Source organism: Coloeus monedula, assembly GCF_965178545.1.
Source record: "Coloeus monedula genome assembly, chromosome: W".
Lineage (NCBI taxonomy): Eukaryota > Metazoa > Chordata > Aves > Passeriformes > Corvidae > Coloeus > Coloeus monedula.
Window position 1 is genome coordinate 9,264,422 of NC_138821.1, and position 18,883 is coordinate 9,283,304.

An 18,883-nucleotide genomic window follows, 5' to 3' on the forward strand; every position below is an offset into this window, starting at 1 on the left:
TCAGGATGTCCCACCCCCGAGGGAATCATGGTGGGAGAGGGCATGCCAGGCTGCAATGCCCCCATACCTTCCATTACTGCATTAACTTTCCGGAGGTCCTGCAATAACCTCCATTTCCCCGATTTCTTCTTAATTAAGAAAACAGGAGTGTTCCAGGGGCTAGTAGAAGGTTCAAGGTGCCCCTGTTGTAACTGTTCCTGAACTAGCTGATGAAGGGCGTCTAACTTCTCCTTTGGTAGGGGCCACTGTGGCTCAAAGACTGGTGTGTTAGTCAACCACCGCAAAGGCAGTGTAAGATACTGTGCGCCCTTACACACAGTGACCCCTGCTAAAAATTTGTCCCAATCTGTACGCCCCAAGCTGCCAACACATCCCGTCCCCAAAGGTTAAGGGAAGTGGTAGCAACATAAGGCCTAATTATAGCTGTGTGCCCCTCTGAGTCCTTCACCCCCACAGGCCGTTCGCTTAAATAGCTCTGTGTGGATCCTCCTAATCCTGCGATGGCCGATCCCACTGGGGCTAAAGGCCATGAGGGAGGCCATGTAGAGAAGGAGATGATCGTTACATCAGCACCCGTATCAATCAAACCTTGAAGCTGAGTCCGGGGGGGACGGGCGTTCGGCAGGATCAGGGTACAGGTCATCTGTGGCCTTTGGTCAGAGATGTCTGCAGTCCAGAAGGCCTGCGGAAGTCCCATAGATCCAGTGCCGTTATCTTTGTGAGTTTGTTGCTCTATCCTGGGGACACAAGACTTAAAGGGCACTAATTTAGCAAGGCAGGTCTTCTCAGAAATAGTGACAGGGGGTTTTTGCGTGGAGACCATAGCGCAAATCTGACCTTTAAAGTCAGCATCAATAACTCCTGAGTGCACTAAGATTCCTTGATGGGCAACATCAGGTTTTCCCACCAGCATTGCACTGGATCCCTGGGCTAAGGGTCCATATGCGTCCAAGGGAACCTTATAAATACCGCTAGAGTCTAAGACGACTGCGGCTGCGGTGTGGATGTCAAAACAGTCTGATCTGTGGGTGCTGTCTGATCCCTGGGTGCCCTCTCTAGGGTGGCTGAGTAGGCCTGTGCCTGTACCTGTGCCACTCTCTGGGGGAGCAACTGCATCGGAGAGCAATTCCCCCTCCTTGCACCCTGGCGGAAGTTTCCCGGCAACGGCTGACCATTGGCATGAGTCCGGGATCTACAGTAGCCCGTGCAATGCCCTGGCCTGCCACACCTCTTGCACTGGGAGATCGGTGTGTTCTCTTTTTGGCTCGGCTTAGGCCGCTTCTGTTTCTTAGCCTGTTTTTGTTGCTTTGGTTCACGACCAGAGGATGCGTGAACAGGCTGCAGGAACACAGCCAAAGCAGGCCTTTTCTGGTTCCCAGATCCCACCTTAGTGCAGGCTTCGACCATGTCTGTTACCTCAGGATCCCCTGGTAAGGCATCTATGATTTTTCTGCACTCCTCGTTTGCGTTATCTCTCACTAACTGCCTCAACAACAACTGCCTTAACCTGTCATCCTCAACCTGCTTCTTGAGAGAAGCAGTGACTTTTTCTACAAAAGAGAGGAATGACTCTCATTTCCCTTGAACTATTTCAGTATATCGCTTTCTGGGCGCAGACAACTCTATGGTTTTCAACAGGGCAGCCATGCCGACCTGTTGAGCTTGCTGCAGGACGCTAGAGGACAAGTTACCCTGTAGACTGGGATCAGAGAAGGGACCAGTCCCCATCAAAGCATCCACTCCTGCTGTCTGTCTAGGATCAGCAGCAGGGAGCTGCAAATTTGCTAATGCAGTCTTGCCGGCCAGCTTTCTCCAGGTTTTCTCAAAAACTGTAAATTGTACAGGTTGAAATAGAATTTGACCAAAGTGTCTGATATCAAATGGAGCAAGTAAATCTGTATTTATCACCCTTATTATCTGCATAACCTCAGCAGAACCTAGCCCATATTGTGCCACCTTGGATTGGAGGTCCTGGGCAACTTTCCAAGCAATTACCTCATGCTTGTCATGCTCTCCTGAATCTGGGAGAGCCTTATACACTGGGAAAAATTGGATCTCTTTTGGGGAAGCAGTACCATCCTGAACTTCTGGCACAGCCTGTGGATGGAGTGTAACAGCTCCCCGGTTACCCCCAGAATCCTCAGATCTGTTTGGCATTCCAAGGATTTCTAATAACCTCCAGTCACCCTCCTCCAATGCTTGCACCTTAAGAGACTCTCGAAAGCGATTATAATGCGTCGGACGCACTGTTACCGCGCAGTCCTGAAAGGTCCAGGGGCAAGACCGGGGCAGCCTTTTTTTTCGCCGCACGGCTACAGCCGCCTGATGACCTGGGGCCAGAACCTCATCTGCCTCACTTCCTGACGAGGAATCATCAGGCAAAGGCAACTTTGGGGTGCTGGGAGTGAACAGAAATGTACGGGGGGGGGGGCACTTTGGCTAAGTTCGCCAGAGCCAGAACAGACAGGACAGATTGCAGCTGGCTGAGCGGCAGTTTTTACAGCAGTCTTTTTACGGGAGGCCGTCTCGGCCAGTTCCGACTGAGTCGGTACTGAAGCTGCAGCCGACTCTGGAGCTATGGCTGCGCTCGGCGCCGCGGCCGGCGCCGCGCTCATCTCTCGCACAGCAGCTGCGTTCGGCGCGGTCACCACTTCCGCTGCTGTTTCGCGCTCCCCGGGCACGCTCGGCGCCGCCACTGGTCCGTTCTCTGCGGACGGTCCCAGCGCTGCCGCTTCTGCCCGCCGCTCAGCAGCTCCCGCCGCTTCTGGGTTTCCCTGCGGCAGCGCCGTTCCCGGTTTTGCTGCCGGCTCGGAGCTGCGTCTCCCGCTTCTGGCCGGGGGGGCGCGGGCGACGCGGGCGGCGCGGGCGGCGCTGCCGGCGCGGGCTCGGGCATTCGTTGCTCTTACAGGCTGAGCAAGTCCTCCATCCTACGGGATAGGTTTCGTAGCTCTGACAGAAAGGGCAGATGCTGCATAAAAAGGTCCATGGTTCGGTTCTGTGACTGTGCAGAACAGTCCAGCGCCAGGGAGGGCAGCGGACCATAGCCAGGCAGTCCCGGGAGAGGCATGCCCGGCGCTACGCCCGCTAAGTTAGATCCAGGTGCATACGGAACCGAACTAGGAGGCTCTCTGGGCGTCCAAGTTGCTAAGCCACTGATCTGTGGCCCTGGATAAGCCGTGGCTGCCGTCCAGCCAAACGGCAAGGCAGGCTGTGCGCCCTCTCGCCGCCCTGACCCCCCGCCTCTGGCGGCGCGGGGTTCCTGGGGGCTGCGGAGCCCTGCGATTGTGCAGGGTGAGCCGGCACGGGCTCTGCCTGTGGAGACGGGGGGGGTTATTCCAAATCCACCATCACTTGCCCCAGAAGCCCAATCAGCGAGGCCCCCCTTGGACATTCCTCCGTCACTCATCACCGAGACAGGCGATCCAGCCCTGCTATCACAGTCAAGGGCTGTCAGCAGGATAAATAACGACCGCCAGGTTTTGTATAATTCTAACGCTGCCGGCTCCCCTGTCGGGAGCTCGTGTCGGACAGTGCATCCGAGCTCCTGCCATAAGGCAAAGTCCAAGGCAGTATCTCTGTCCATGGAAATCCCTTTTAAAGTAGCCCAGTCTAATAATTCCTGAACTGAGTTCTCAGGAATGGAGGTGCGCAATATGCTAAACACACCTTTCCAGACCAGTACGACAGCGTCGTTCTGTGAGCCGCTGTTCGCCATTTCTCAGTTCTGTCGGACCTCCCGGTACCGGGGGGGAAAAGGAACAGCGTACCTCTAGAGGAATTCGGCTTGGCTCGCAGCAGCAGGACACATCAGAGAGTGCAGAATCACGTCGGGCAGCACCAAATATTACCGCAGGCCTGGTTCCTACGGTATATCACTGTGTCCGGCAGCCATAGGGAGGAGGAGGAGGAGAAGATCCAGCAGGCAGGAATTGTGCAGCAAGATTCATTCATTTAATTATTTTACAAACTCTTTTATAGACTTTTTTCTTCATAGTTTAATTGGACAAAGGACCAGCCACCCCTTGGGGGTGATTGGCCAAAATCCTAAAACATCCATTATCAAAATATTTTCTACTATACCATAAACAAGACTTTCCAAGGTTGCAGGTGGCTTGGTTGTTTACATTCCCTGCTACCTCTTCTGTGAGAGAGAAAAGTCTCTCACGGACTTAGAAAATAACAAGAAGATCCTCACTAACAGCATTTTTGTACCTACACAATGGCTGAAATTTCAATTACACATCTGTCTTGGGGTGACTTGATGTTGTATTCCCTATCATTGCACTATACCCAGTAGTTAATATATATACTTTTCTATGCTTTTAAACTGAGCCTGAGCGGAGAGAGAAAAAAAACCTCAAGCACACAGATGGAGATAACACACTCTCGTTCTCTGCATTTTTTTTTTTTTTTGGCTTCTGCATTCTGCTGCTGGGGGAGAGGAGCAGAGAAGCACCCTGCATGCTTGTTCAGCCAGCTTTCGGGTTTTTTTCTCCTCCGGAGAGTTGAACTTTGTTTTTTTCCTGGAATTTCGGATTTTCCCCTTTCTCTGCTGGATTGTTTTCAACATCAGAACACATCGGGACTGTTCTCCACCGAGGGCCCTGGCCCCTGGAGGATGGGGCCCACCCCATCCCAGCTCGAAGGAGGAGGACCAAAGGGAGGACTTTAACATTTTCCCAGGCTTTCTCTCCACAGAAAGAGATTGTATTATTTAGCATTATTATCCTTTTCCCGTGTGTTCGTTAAATAAATAGTTTTTATCTCTTTCACTTTCCTTCGAGGAAAAAGTTTTTTTCCCGAACCTGGTGGGGGAGGGGTGGTTTGTAACCTGCCCTCTCTTAGAGGATATATTTCTAAATTTGGCCAAACTGGAACAAATTTAGTGGCGCCCAACTGCATGGCTCAAAGGAAAGTGAAAAACCTGTGCTAATTACATTTTGGTTTGAATTTACTTATTCTATGTTGGGGTAAAATAGTCACCATGTTGGTTGAGTTCATAATGTCTCTCTGGCTTGATATATTCATGTATTTCTGGTCTGTAGGCTTGTTTGAGGTACTACTGCCTTTCTGCTCCCTAGGTCTATTTGCCTATCCACAACTTGGTCCGATCTTATCCTTGATAAGGAATTTTTGCAGAGCAGGGGCATGAATTCGGATTTCTATTTTGCTGTGCTCGGTGATAATGATTTATAAGAAGTTGATAGAGGTACAGGCAGCTGTTCAAAGTGTGTATAATATGTAGTTTCTCTGTCCTAACCCCAGTCCTAGCTTCAGTAGCCTGTTTTGGGAATTTATTAGTAATTGCACCCAGATTGTTAGAAGAGGAGGAGACTGGGTTTCCCTTCCCTTTAAATTTGATAAGTTATCTTTTGAGAATGTTCAGTATCCCCTGGATGTTAAAGAGACCACCTTCCTGGTATTTAATCTGGTAATCTTCCTCCATATGTCACGCAGCTTGTCTAGAATGAGAGCTCAGATTTCCAGGGTGACTGCTGAGCCACCTCACCCAGAGGTGGAAAATCCTGAGTGGTGTGGGGAATGGGAGGATATGGGCCAAATCTTGAAGAAATTATCTGACCTAATAGTTTTAAATTTCCCATCTGAACAAATTCAGAAACCAGCTGAGGTGGGAAAAAATCTGAAAAAGAAATACAATGAAAATTCTGAGAAAAAGGTTTTTGAATATGTTGGGCCTTGGCATATGCCTATCGCACACTGCTAGGTACTGTAAAGCAGCAGGTAAAGGTAGAGGGGCAGGAAGATAAATCAGCAAAGCCTGCAGACACCCCAGTCACTCAGGCTGCAGCCAAACCAGACAGCAAGCCCAAACCAGATGGAGAGTCTAAGCCATTGACAGTGGCTCCTGTCACAAGGAAAAAGCACGCAACTAAAACTGATCGCCCAGTGAAAGATGAGGATAATGCAGGGGAAGGAACCTCAAAACCACCACCTGACTCAGGCACAGAAACCATTACTGAGCCCATGTCCATAAAGGACCTTCACAGCTTAAGAAAGGACTACACCCGACGGTCTGATGAATCCACAATAAGTTGGATGGTCTGTATTTGGGATGCTGCAGGTGATGATGTGATGCTGGACGGGGCTGAAGTGAGGCATTTGGGATCCCTGTCACATGATCCAGCTATTGACCAAGTGATGATAAGGGGGGGCTGACTCTGCCAGTCTCTAAAGACGAGTTTTGACAAGCATGGGCGAAAGATATATGTGGGGAGATGATCTCTATATGCAGCAAACCCAGTGGAAGACCATAGAACAAGGGATCCAACGCCTGAGAGAACTAGGGGTGGTAGAGATTGTCGTCACAGATGACCCAGGATTGAGGAGTCCAGACCAGGTCAGAGTTAATCCATTCATGTGGGGAAAACTCATACGACTTGGGCCACAAGAATATGCTTCTGCTTTAGCGATAATGAAACCAAACTACAGTGCGAATGAGACCGTGCAGGATATGGCAGTGAAGCTCTGAGCATATGCAGATTCCATGCATGGCCCAACACATGCAAGAATTGCAGCTGTGGAAACATGTATGCAGAAAATGGAAGATAAGATGGAGAAGAATCACCAGGAACTCAAGAAGGAGATCAAAGAGGGCCTTCTCCAAATCTCAGCAGTACAGATCAGAGATTCTGATACCAAACGCGGATGTTCCCAAGAGAGAAAGTACACCCCACAAAGAGAGCGGTGGGATTTCCTGTGTTAACGCTGCCCTGATGGGGGAGACGTGTAGATTTTTTCCAGGAGAAAAAAGGAGGCAAATGGGACTTCATGCTTCTCAGTCTCCAGATAGGTGTTTATTAATGCACACCTTACTGCATGCTTCTATCATGACTTCATGATTCAAAGGATGCCATGCAGGATTTTGATTTTTTCTGGCATATGTAACTGGCAGTACAATGCTATCTGTTTCTGCCATAGTAAAGTCTCTCTCTTTGAGTCCTTGTTTCCTGATACGTGCCCAGTCTGATGAACTGGATGAATATCTTGAATGGAACCAAATCTATAACAGTATCTTGTGGATTTGTAACTTGCCTGGATGCAGTTTCTTCTTGACCGAAGGATCCATGCATTCCATCTTCTCCTCCCCCTCCTTGATGAGGAATAGGGAAGGGTATCCGTGGTTGTGCACTGTGAGGGAACAAGGGAGGATTGGCTGAACCTGCCATCGCAGGTGGCAATGATGGAGACATGGGAGGAGTATGTACAGTGGATGTGGGTGGGGACCTGCCACCATGCAGGAAATTTGACGGATGGGGACCTGTAGATACAAAAAAGCTGCTAGCAAGGATTTTCTTGCTATTTTCTAAGTCCGTGAGAGACTTTTCTCTCTCACAGAAGAGGAAGCAGAGTATGTAAACAACCAAGCCACCTGCAACCTTGAGAAGTCTTGTTTATGGTATAGTAGAAAATATTTTGACAATGGATGTTTTAGGATTTTAGCCAAGCACCCCCAAGGGGTGGCTGATCCTTTGTCCAATTAGACTATGAAGAAAAACGTCTATAAAAGAGTTTGTAAAATAATTAAATGAATCAATCTTGCTGCACAATTCCTGCCTGCTGGATCTTCTCCTCCTCCTCCTCCCTATGGCTGCGGGACACGGTGATATACCGTAGGAACCAGGCCTGCGGTAATATTTGGTGCTGCCCGACGTGATCTGCACTCTCTGATGTGTCCTGCTGCTGCGAGCCAAGCCGAATTTCTCTAGAGGTACGCTGTTCCCCCCCGGGGCCGGGAGGTCCGACAGAACTGAGAAATGGCGAACAGTGGCTCACAAACCGACGCTGTCGTACTGGTCTGGAAAGGTGTGTTTAGTATAATGCACACCTCCATTCCTGAGAACTCAGTTCAGGAATTATTAGATTGGGCTACCTTAAAAGGGATTTCCATGGACAGAGATACTGCCCTGGACTTTGCCTTATGGCAGGAACCTGGCTGTGCTGTCCTGCACGAACTCCTGTTTGGGGACCCAGCAGTGTTAGAATTATACCAGACCTTGTGTTCGTTATTTATTCTGCTGACAGCCCTTGACTGTAGCAGCAGAGCTGGCTCGCCTATTTCGGTGATGAGTGACGGAAGGAATGTCCGAGGAGGACCCCACTGACCGGGCTTCCGGGGCAAATGATGGTGGATCTGGAAAACCCCCCCCGGCTCCACAGGCAGAGCCTGCGCCGCCGCACCCTGCACAGTCGCAGGACTCTGCGGCCCCCAGGGACCCCGTGCTGGCAGAGGCGCGGGGGGGGATCAGGGCAGCGGGAGGGCGCGCAGCCTGCCTTGCTGCTCAGCTCGGCGGCAGCCACAGCTTATCCCAGCAACAAATTAGCAGTTTAGTGAATTGGACCCCCAGAGCGGCTCCTAGCCCGTTTGCGTATGCACCAACAGAGCCAAAATCGCCTGGATCTAACTTCTTAGCCCAGGCGTGACTGCACCGAGACTGTCTGGGTGTGGTCGGCTGCCCTCTTTGGCGCTGGACTGTTCTGCATCGCTGCAGAACCGAGCCATCAATCTTTTAATACAGCATCTGCCTTTGCTGACAGAGTTACTGAATGTATCCCGAAAGCTGGAGGACCTGCTCAGCTTGCAAGAGCAGCTGCTGTGGATGCGATGCCAGAGGCACCCTGCCGCGCAGGGTGCGCTGGGCCCACACCGCCAGCACCGCCAGCACCGCCCGCGGGAGACGCGGCTCCAAACCAGGAAGCGGCGCAGCCAGCGGCGAACCAGGAAGTAGCCCTGCCGTGGGAAAACCCGGAAGCGGCAGTGGTGCCGAACGAGGCCGGGGGGCAAGAAACAGCAGTGGTTTCGGCAGCGGTGCCGAGCACCGGCTCTGAGCAAGTGATGAGCGCGGCGCCGGGCACAGCTGCAGCGCAAGGGCCAGAGACGACACTGAACGCAGCCGCGGTGCAAGAGACAAGCGCGGCGCCGGGCGCGGCTGTTGCCCCAGAGTCGGCGGCAGCAGCTCCAGTACCGGTTCGGTTGGGACTGGCCGAGACGGCCTCCCGTAAAGAAGCTGCTGTTCAAACTGCAGCGCAGCCAGCTGTAGTCTGTGCTGTCTGTTCTGGCTCTAGCGAACTTAGCCAAAGTGCCCCTCTCCGTCCACCTCTTTTCACTCCCAGTGTCTCTGAGTTGCCTTTGTCTGATGACTCATTGTCAGGCAGCGAGGCAGATGAGGTTCTGGCCCCACGTCATAAGGCGGCTGTAGCCACATGGCGAAGAAAAAGGCTGTGCCGGTCTCGCCCCTGGACCTTTCAGGACTGCACGGTAACAGTGCGTCCGACCCACTACAGTCGCTTCTTAGAGTCAGTTAAGATGCGAGCATTGGAGGAGGGTGACTGGAGGTTATTGGAAACACTTAGAATGCCAAAGAGATTTGAGGATTCTGGGGGTAATCGAGAAGATGTTACACTTCATCCACAGGCTGTGACAGAAGTTCAGGATGGTAGTGACTTCCCAAAAGGGGAGATCCAAGCTTTCCCAGTGTATAAGGCTCTCCCAAATTCTGGCGAGCGTGATAAGCATGAGGTAATTGCTTGGAAGGTTGCCCAGGACCCGCAATCCAAGGTGGCACAATATGGGCTAGGTTCTGCTGAGGTTATGCAGATAATAAGGGTGATAAATACAGATTTACTTGCTCCATTTGATATCAGACACTTAGGTCAAATTCTATTTCAACCTGTACAATTTACAGTTTTTGAGAAAACCTGGAGAAATCTGGCCGGCAAGGCTGCATTAGGGAATATGCAGCTCCCTGCTGCTGATCCTAGACAGACAGCAGGAGTGGATGCTTTGATGGGGACTGGTCCCTTCTCTGATCCCAGTCTACAGGGTACCTTGTCCTATAGCATCCTGCAGCAAGCTCAACAGGTCGGCATGGCCGCCCTGTTGAAAACCATAGAGTTGTCTGCGCCTAGAAAGCGATATACTGAAATAGTTCAAGGGAAATCAGAGTCATTCCTCTCCTTTGTAGAGAAAGTCGCTGCTTCTCTCGAGAAGCAGGTTGAGGATGACGGGTTAAGACAGTTGTTTTTAAGGCAGTTAGTGAGAGATAACGCAAATGAAGAGTGCAGAAAAATCATAGATGCCTTACCAGGGGATCCTGAGGTAACAGACATGGTTGAAGCCTGCGCTAAGGTGGGATCTGGGAACCAGAAAAGGCCTGCTTTGGCTGCGTTCCTGCAGCCTGTTCACGCATCTTCTGATAGTGAACCAAAGCAACCAAAACAGGCTAAGAAATGGAAGCGGCCTAAGCCGAGCCAAAAAGAGAACACACCGATCTCCCAGTGCAAGAGGTGTGGCAGACCAGGGCATTGCTCGGACTATTGTAGATCCCAGACTCATGCCGATGGTCGGCCGTTGTCGGGAAACTTCCGCCAGGGTGCAAGGAGGGGGAATTGCTCTCCGATGCAGTTGCTCCCCCAGAGAGTGGCACAGGTACAGGCACAGGCCTACCCAGCCACCCTAGAGACAGCACCCAGGGATCAGATGGTTTTGACGTCGATACCTCAGCCACAGTCGTCTTAGACTCTAGCGGTATTTATAAGGTTCCCTTGGATGCATATGGACCCTTAGGCCAGGGATCCAGTGCAATGCTGGTGGGAAAACCTGATGTTGCCCATCAAGGAATCTTAGTGCACTCAGGAGTTATTGATGCTGACTTTAAAGGTCAGATTTGCGCTATGGTCTCCACGCAAAAACCCCCTGTAACTATTTCTGAGAAGACCTGCCTTGCTAAATTAGTGCCTTTTAAGTCTTGTGTCCCCAGGACAGAACAACAAACTCACAAAGATAACGGCAGTGGATCTACGGGACTTCCGCAGGCCTTCTGGACTGCAGACATCTCTGACCAAAGGCCACAGATGACATGTACCCTGATCCTGCCGAACGCCCGTCCACCCCGGACTTGGCTTCGCGGTTTGATTGATACGGGTGCTGATGTAACGATCATCTCCTTCTCTGCATGGCCTCCCTCATGGCCTTTAGCCCCTGTGGGATCGGCCATGGCAGGATTAGGAGGAACCACACAGAGCTATTTAAGCGAACGGCCTGTGGGGGTGAAGGACTCAGAGGGGCACACAGCTACGATTAGGCCTTATGTTGCTACCATTTCCCTTAACCTTTTGGGGACGGGATGTGTTGGCAGCTTGGGGCATACGGATTGGGACAAATTTTTAGCAGGGGTCACTGTGCGTAAGGGCGCACAGGATCCTACACTGCCTTTGCGGTGGTTGATTAACACACCAATCAGAGTCAGACTCTGCTTAGTTAGTTGAATTAAGGGCTCTTACCATGGCTTTCAACGATTCTCACAGGAACCTTTGAATTTGGTTACTGAAGCCGACTAGCAAAAGCTTTGTATTCAATTAATCACCTTACAGTCCCACAAAATTCAAATAATCCTGTTATTCTGAATAATTTTCTCTCATTGCAGCCTGCAGGCGACACACAACTGCCCTGGGCAAAAGTCTGGGTACGGAATTTACTTACTAACCAGTGGGAAGGCCCGCATGAGCTTATTGTTTGGGGTCGTGGGTATGCTTGCGTTTCCACAGTTACTGGGGTAAGGTGGCTGTCGGGTGGAGTCGCGGGAGACAAGCACTCAAGGCATGATGTTCAGCAAGTCTCGATTTATTTTTCAAAACTACACTTACTTATAGTACCTTTAATTAGCTCATACATATTGCAAAAGTCGAGCTCCTCATTGGTGGGAGCTATTCCGTGGGATCTGCAAACACGGTGGTCTTATCTTCCTCTTCCATATGGTTTCTGTCTTCTTTCTTATCTGAATGCACATTCTGTTATCTATGCAACTTCTTGCTCAAGGACTCAGTGTCTGCATCTTTTCTAAGCCTCCTGTGTTATCATGACCTTTGCTTTTTAGCCATTCTTCAGAAAGACTCTCAACACTTCCCCTGTTTTCTTTTTGCATGATCATAGTCATATTGACTGACTTCGAAATTAAATTTTTTACACATGACATTATACAGCTAAGCATAAGTAAACCAAGCAAAACAATTATTAGCAACAGCATTAAGGATTTAATCACACTTTTCATCCATCCTTCTAAGCCCATCCACTCTGTAAGTCCTTCTAATCCAAAAAATCCGGAGTCTTTTTTTTATTTTTTGGGAGTGTTCAATCAAATTCTTAATTTCGGCGTGGATGGACTTAGAATGATCCTCAAGATCCATACAGCACATTCCTTCAAAGTCTTCACAGCCATGGCCGTGGGCTAAGAGTAGAAAATCTATAGCTGCTCTATTCTGAAGCAGGGCGTGTTGGACTGAACTCAGATCTTCTGCAAGTTCAGACAACACTCGGCTGGTACCGTTTGCCTGTTTAACTACCCAACATGCCAGTTTTTCTAAGTGACGATGGGCTCGTGCCGCAGCTGCACCAGGAACAAAAAGGGAGGTAAAAAGCACTTCTGATTTGCTCCATAGCGTGAGGTCATCCTGACATTCAGGTGTTATAGTTTCTGTTAAAGACCTCTGCCATCGTGTTCGGTGTGTAGCATTAGGATGGTGCTGTGGAAGTGCAAGACTCAGTTGGCCAAAGGTACAGGGCCCACCTACAGGCCTGGATGGAATACCTGACCAGGCACGATTCCCACAAATTAGGAAAAACCCTCTGGGTAACTTTCGAGGGAAAAACGTTCCAGGGGCTGCAAGAGATCGATTTCTCACGGTAATGTTGCACCATTCTAAATCCCACTGTGAAGCATTGCCAATAGGATAAATCAAGGTGGGGTTGGATTCATTCAGTCGACAGCCATTAAGGCTGCCCTCTTGGCATAAATTACGTGAACTATTAATATAAATACAGGCTGTAGCGTTAAGAGAATCAACTAGTTCTATCTCTTGTGGCTCAGGGCCCACCGGGAGTTTATCATCCCAGCTATCATACTCTTGTAGGCCAGCGGTAATATTCATTGTGGATTTTAATGGTCTAATAATTTTGAACTGGTTCTGGGTCTCGATTACGAAGTTACGCCATGTATTATCTGTTAGTGGTACTCCAACTAAGCATGTCAAAAATGGGGTACTGGGTGTGGCTAAGGAGGCACAGAATGTTGTGGTGTTCAATTCACGTGCCAAGGAGACCCAGATATTATCTCTAGGGTCAAACACCTCAGGAGGATAGGAAAGGGGGTGACCCATTACTGAGCCTGCGATTAGCAGCACGATGCTTAAACCGCCGGCAAACATGATCCCACTTTCTTGGGTCAACTTGCCACTGAATGGGGACCCCGATATTTGGTTGGCACGAGGATTGCAAAATTACAGAGTAGCTATCGGCTAAGATCTTTTTTGCTAAATGCTGTACTGACCACGCTAATTCTCTTAGCCGCAGATCTTCAAGATTTTCAACTAATTGCAAACTGTCAATGATATTTTTGCCTGTGAGTTGTACTAATGCTCCTTGAGCCGTCTCACGGTGCCAGTGAAAACTGCAAGACTGACACCAAAACCCTTCTGATAGATGTTGCTGGTGGACCCACCACTGTAAATTACAGCCTCCGCAAAGCAATCTTACCCACGCCTTATGATTATTACAATTACATGCAAAGCAACTAGACTGGCAAAAGCGCAAAAAGTGTCTCTGCAAATGTGGGAGGAGATAACCCTCTATCTCCTGTTCAGAGTCCACAAGGAAGGTAATGCAAAACCGCTGCTCAACTTCCTGCAGGATCTGTGATATCTTCCTCTGTACCCTTCTTTTCTTCCTCTGTTGTGGGTTGCTCATCAGTGACAACAGGCTTAGTCCATTTGGCCGGAACCCATAGGGGACCTGTCGGAGTGGACACACATAAGTAACCTCTTCCCCAGTACAAGGTTTTTACAGGATCTTGCCAAGGTCCCGTCTTGGGGTCTTTGTAGCGCACCCAAGGCATGGGCGTCGGGGGTTGAGGATAGGTTCCAAGGTGATGGACTCTGCCTGATGCAGCAGGAGACAACGCTTCCGTGGGCGGGAGGTGAGATCAATAGTGAGTAAGGTCAGAGATCCAGTAGAGCCAGGACTTGGCTGACACCTAGGTGCATCACAAACAGGCAGAATGCTTGAAGCCAGATGTGGTAATGGTACTAGTTGTGCTAACTTTTGTCCTGCCGGGATCTTAACGGGAGGATAATCGGTATGTGCTAAAATAAAAATTTCTCTAGCGGAGTCAGCATCAACAAGACTAGTCTCTACTAGGAGTCCCATTGTAATTGCAGATGAACGACCTACAATAAGTCCTCTCATAGCTTGGCCATTAATATACACAGGTCCGATGACACCAGTGGGAATGCGATGGATTTCTGATGTTAGCAACTCGGTATCTACTGAGGCTGCCAGGTCCAGGCCGAGACTTCCGCTTGTCGCTGGGCGGGGACAGGTAGAGGTGCTGGAGCGGTTACTTGTGTCGTCACGCGGCCGCTGTTCACGCTGGGTCGCTAAATTCCTGCGGCTGTACATTCGCGACGAATATGACCGGGTGTCCCACAGCAATAACACTTCATGCGGCCACTTGGAGCTGGGCGGGGACGTGCTGCTGCCGCTTGGAGAGGAGCAAGGGCTGCCATAACCTGATTTTGAGAGCTAATAGCCTGTTCTTTAAGCCCTTCACCTAATTTTGCTAAGGCTTGTGCTAAGAACAGCTGAGAGCCAGTGGGCATGGTAGCAGCCTTTTCTAGGAGCTGCTGGACAGTCCAATCCCCTGGGGTGGAAGTAATAAGAGCACGGGTGGCTTGATTGCCATTTTGTAAAAGGCATTGCTTAAGTAACGGGTCATGCATATGCTCTTGAACCCCAGCTTTTGAGATGGCTTCCATAACTTTGTCAACAAAAGAGCCTAAAGATTCCTCTCTGCCTTGCTTAATGTTCATATACATAGGGATCCCACCCGGGGCTCGGACTTTATCCATAGCTTTCTTAGCAACTGCCATAGCTTCCCGCAATTTAGCAGGGCCTAGTGCAGCCTGAGCCTCAACCCTCATATGTTGACCCTGTCCTAGAAGTTCATCTACAGTGATATCTGCTAACGGATCTCCCTGGGGTCTAGCGAGATCTGCACTAACAGCTGCCTCCTCCCTCCAGTGAGCCTCAAAAAGCAGTCGCTGATGCGGGGTATACATGAGCTTAGTAATGCCTTTAATGTCAGCAGGAAGAAGGGTAAAAGCGTTAAAAATATAATCAAGCATCTGTTTAACTGGTTCACTGGTGACACCGTAATTCCCCACCGTTGCTCGTAGCTGAGCTAACAGCTTCCAATCCAGATTAGTCACCTGCGCGATATTGCCGCCCCCTTGCGGATTAGGGACAAATAAGACAGGGAACGCTATGCTGTCCTGAGCAGCCGCTAGCATGTCAGAATCACCCTTTTGTAAGCCCTCACGAGCAACCGCAGCCCAAAGTTCTCGATGGCCCCTAGCCATGGCCTCCGCGAGGTCAGACTCTGCCCCAGGGACAGGCTCAGGGCTAACAAAGGGGTTTCGCGAGCGAGAACAGTCCGGCGGAGACGGGTGAGGCAAGGGCGGAGGAGCAGGCTGCGGCAAGGAAGGCGTGGGAGGAGCAGGAGGTGGGGGGGGGGAAGGCGCGGAAGGCAACTCAGAGGCAAGGGCCTCAGGGGGTACGTGAACCGTAGCAAAGGTGGGGGGATTAGGCGGACCAGAGAAGGGAGAGGGACCATGTTCCCCGTAAAGACGATTACGGTCCTGTGCAACTTTAATCTTTTCTGCGGCTTTCTTTTCTGCCTGTACCATTAAAAGTTCATTATAAACAACTCTCCATAGTTTAGCTATCTTTTTAGCTGGCTTATCGTCATCTAAGACAAGATCCCAAAGTTTATCACTATACGCGCGCCACTGACTTAATTCATGAATGGAGTGGGGGTCAGTGAAAAAACCGTAAGAGCGCGCATGCGTTAAAAGAGCGGGGAGGTCTTTATCAAGATCAATCCCTTTAAAATTACGCTTAAGCAAAAAAGCCTTGAAAAGTTCCTGTGCTGCTTGCCTTTCCATACTTACGTCGGTACCGTTGCTAGCCCCTCCAGGCTTCGGCAGCACGTATCGGCGAGCCCGCCTGTGCGGTCGCTCGGGCGCGGAGGAAATCGTTGCAGTATACGAGACCTCTTTCGCCGTCCGTCTAGCTGCGGGACCCGACCCCAACGCAACTCCCCCATCGCATAAGGCAAGGGCAACTTCTCCTGTTCGGGTGCCAGATGTTGGGTGGAGTCGCGGGAGACAAGCACTCAAGGCATGATGTTCAGCAAGTCTCGATTTATTTTTCAAAACTACACTTACTTATAGTACCTTTAATTAGCTCATACATATTGCAAAAGTCGAGCTCCTCATTGGTGGGAGCTATTCCGTGGGATCTGCAAACACGGTGGTCTTATCTTCCTCTTCCATATGGTTTCTGTCTTCTTTCTTATCTGAATGCACATTCTGTTATCTATGCAACTTCTTGCTCAAGGACTCAGTGTCTGCATCTTTTCTAAGCCTCCTGTGTTATCATGACCTTTGCTTTTTAGCCATTCTTCAGAAAGACTCTCAACAGGTGGCTACCTTCAAAATGCATTCGCCCTGACCTACGGCACCTGAGGCGGAACAGGCAACCTCCAAATGTTGACCAGAACGCCAGCCATCCAAATGGCAACCAGAATGTAGATCATCAGCCTAATGACTCTTCTGATGATGACCAAGATGGCGAACATCAGGCGGATGGTCCTTCCACAAGCAGAGACTGAACTTTAAATTTCTTGTTATGGAGTCAGATGGTTAAAGCCTTAAGGACATATTTAGAATTAATAACTGATGTAGATTTCTATTTAGGATTAATAGTAGAGTTGTTCTCTTATAAAACAAAAAGGGGGAATTGTAGATACAAAAATGCTGCTAGCAAGGATTTTCTTGCTATTTTCTAAGTCCGTGAGAGACTTTACTCTCTCACAGAAGAGGAAGCAGAGTATGTAAACAACCAAGCCACCTGCAACCTTGAAAAGTCTTGTTTATGGTATAGTAGAAAAATATTTTGACAATGGATGTTTTAGGATTTTAGCCAATCACCCACAAGGGGTGGCTGATCCTTTGTCCAATTAGACTATGAAGAAAAAAGTCTATAAAAGAGTTTGTAAAATAATTAAATGAATCAATCTTGCTGCACAATTCCTGCCTGCTGGATCTTCTCTCCTCCTCCCTATGGCTGTGGGACACGGTGATATACCCTAGGGCCCAGGCCTGCGGTAATAGGGACCCAGTGCTCCAACCTGTTGAGGTTGAATCTTTAGCACATTCTCTGAGTTGGAAAAAAAGATGACGGATGAAGTCATCTGAAACCTGAAAACGAAGGTGATGTGATGAGGCACTTGACAGTTGTTGTTGTTGAAAATAAAGTTTTGAAACAGGCATGCGAAAAGCTGGAACTGCACTGCCTGAGGTAGAAAAATAAGACGAGGCTTGAGAAGATATATGAATGACTTCTGAAGCTGTGACCGTCACCATATCCTCCCAACTAAGATGTTGAACAGGAACTTCAGATGGAAAGAGTCCCATAGGTTCAGATAAATATCTGTGAGAAGTTTGTGGAGAATGTGCTTCAAATGACATGTCTCAGTCCGAGACTTCCCTTATAACCGGGATGATATAAGCCTGATCTTGTTGTTCTGGATAAGGAGTTAAAACAGATTTTAAAAAGTCCTTCATTTCTTGTGGAGATAGAATAGTGTTTGATTGTCCTGTGCTGTATGTAACATAAGGTTTAACATTTTGCAGTTGTCATGCCAATCCAGTGGGTTGAAGGTCTGCTGCAGTGTGGTGCTGAATAGCAGATGGCTTTGTTGGTGGGATGGTGGAGGCTGGTTGCGCTGCAGACGTAGGCTGAGACTATGCAAGACTGAAGGCTGAAGCAGCAGCTGCTGAAGGCTTGACCGGTGGGGCTGCAGTTGCCCAGTTGCCGTTTGAATCCCTATGGGTGGCTCGGCCTCGATTGGGGCTGGAAGGGGCAGAGAAACCACACTTTCAGGGGCAAGCTCTGCTTCCCGGGAGCAGGTAGAGAACACCCCATTTCCCCCCCCCCCCCCCCCCCCATTCACCTTCAGGTGGAAAAAACTCAAAAATCACTGTATCATCCTCCTCTTTTGGACCAATTAAAAGCTTTAACTTTGGGTCCGGTGGAAGAGACTTTTCTGTCTGCGCCGTAGCCGCGCCCCATCCCCCTGCCGCCTGTGGCATCCGCAGGGACGAATAAACATCTCTACTTAGATTCGTGGGGATCTTTACACGAACATGGGGTTTTATGTCCGTCCTGGGGACTCCCGAGGCTGCGAGCGAGGTTTTAAAACCTTCTGCCACCTGCACAGATTCCTGTGCATGCTCTGTGGTTGTTTCAAAGGTCCCAGATCCCAGGGGAACGCGTCGGGGTAATAAGGGGTTTTGGAAAATGTCCTGTTTAGGGGAAGTATGAAACGCTGCCGTCTTAATTAGTTCATAGATCACCCGAGCAGGTGTTAGTAGCCTCAGAGGTAATTCATGTCTTAGAGTTGCCATATGGTATAGAGTAGTATTAACATTTTCCCAGAAGGATGGTACGAATAGGTCTCCTAATAGAGCATAAGGGAACTCCTTCTTTATCCAGCACAAAAGATCCTCTAGTTCCTTCCTGGAAACAGGTACTGGATGCTTCCGAGACACAATCTCCAAGTTATTAATTACATTCGCCTCTGATTTTGAGAGATCCCCTCCCATTATTGTTTATAGGTCTAGTTTTGGACAGCTCACCAGATTTTAGATGTTGTTACCGGCTTTTGAAGTCCTGGTCCGTGTTCTGTCCAGCAGCTCACGGCTCCTCCTGTTCCTTGTGCACCGAGGTCAGGAGATCCTGGATTTTCAA